This window comes from Entelurus aequoreus, linkage group LG09 (assembly GCF_033978785.1).
Source record: "Entelurus aequoreus isolate RoL-2023_Sb linkage group LG09, RoL_Eaeq_v1.1, whole genome shotgun sequence".
NCBI classification, from domain to species: Eukaryota; Metazoa; Chordata; class Actinopteri; order Syngnathiformes; family Syngnathidae; genus Entelurus; species Entelurus aequoreus.
The window spans coordinates 10,022,494-10,023,887 of NC_084739.1; positions in this window are offsets into that span (position 1 = coordinate 10,022,494).

A 1,394-nucleotide genomic window follows, 5' to 3' on the forward strand; every position below is an offset into this window, starting at 1 on the left:
AATGGACACAAACACTCTTGTACACACACCCATTTTCTACCTGGGGCATAATTTTCATCCTGATACATTGATCACCCAATAAACACCTAGCACCTGCTGCAGTTAAGTAAAGAAAGGATGGAAAAGCAAATATAGTTATTCAAGAAGATGAAATAGAATTATTCATACCCTTTTCAATGTTTGCTGCTCTTTTTTTCCAGTCTTAATATTCAATATCAGTTCAACCAGCGGGTGTATTTATCAGGGCCTCATGCACTAATCCTAAATTCATTCACCATTTGGATTTAGAGGAATGTGGAACTGTGTTAATAATCAAAGATTCGGGGATAAATATACTTCCTTTCCCAGGATTCCCCCCCTCGCCCTTTTGTGCTAGTTGTTGTGAGAAGCCATATCTTGATGAAAAAAATGTCACGCTTGTATCGTTCACGGAGTGTGGAGGCCCAGCAGCTCCAAGGCACATTTACACAACTTTCTGTTACATCACCACATGTTTATTGTTAGGCTTGACGACGTACAGGAAGTGCAGCAATAAGTTGACTCGGTGCAACGAGTCATTGTTACATGCTTATTGATTCCACGTAGAAATGAGATCATAAATACTAACATAGTGCAGGTAAAGTCACACCTGCTGAAATCCTGCAGAGGAACATTTATCTAACCTTGCCATCAGATGTTCTTAAAAATGTCAAAGTTGTCGCTTTCAATAGAAGAAGAAGCAGACATCTGAACTAGATTATGCATCGTTAATCAGTTCTTCTTTCTATTATTCACTTTATTTATTTATTTTTTATTAAACAATCACCGTATGCCAAGCTATTACAAAACCCAAAACCAGTGAAGTTGGCACGTTGTGTACAAGGTAAATAAAAACTTGTATTCTTATATTCAATTCAATAGACTGCAAAGACAAGATACTTCATGTTATTTTTTGCAAATATTAGCTCATTTTGGAATTTGATGCCTGCAACATGTTTCAAAAAAGCTGGCACGAGTGGCAAAAAAGACTGAGAAAAGTTGAGGAATGCTCATCAAACACTTGTTTGGAACATCCCACAGGTGAACGGGCTAATTGGGAACAGGTGGGTGCCATGATTGGGGTAGAAAAGCAGCTTTCATTAAATGCTCAGTCGTTCACAAACAAGGAGGGTCACCACTTTGCGAACAAATGCGTGAGCAAATTGTTTAAGAACAACATTTCTCAACCGGCTATTGCAAGGAATTTAGGGATTTCACCATCCACGGTCTGTAATATCATCAAAAGGTTCAGAGAATCTGGAGAAATCACTGCACGTAAGCAATGATGTTACGGACCTTCAATCCCTCAGGCGGTACTGCGTCAAAAAGCGACATCAGTGTGTAAAGGATATCACCACATTGGCTCAGGAACACTC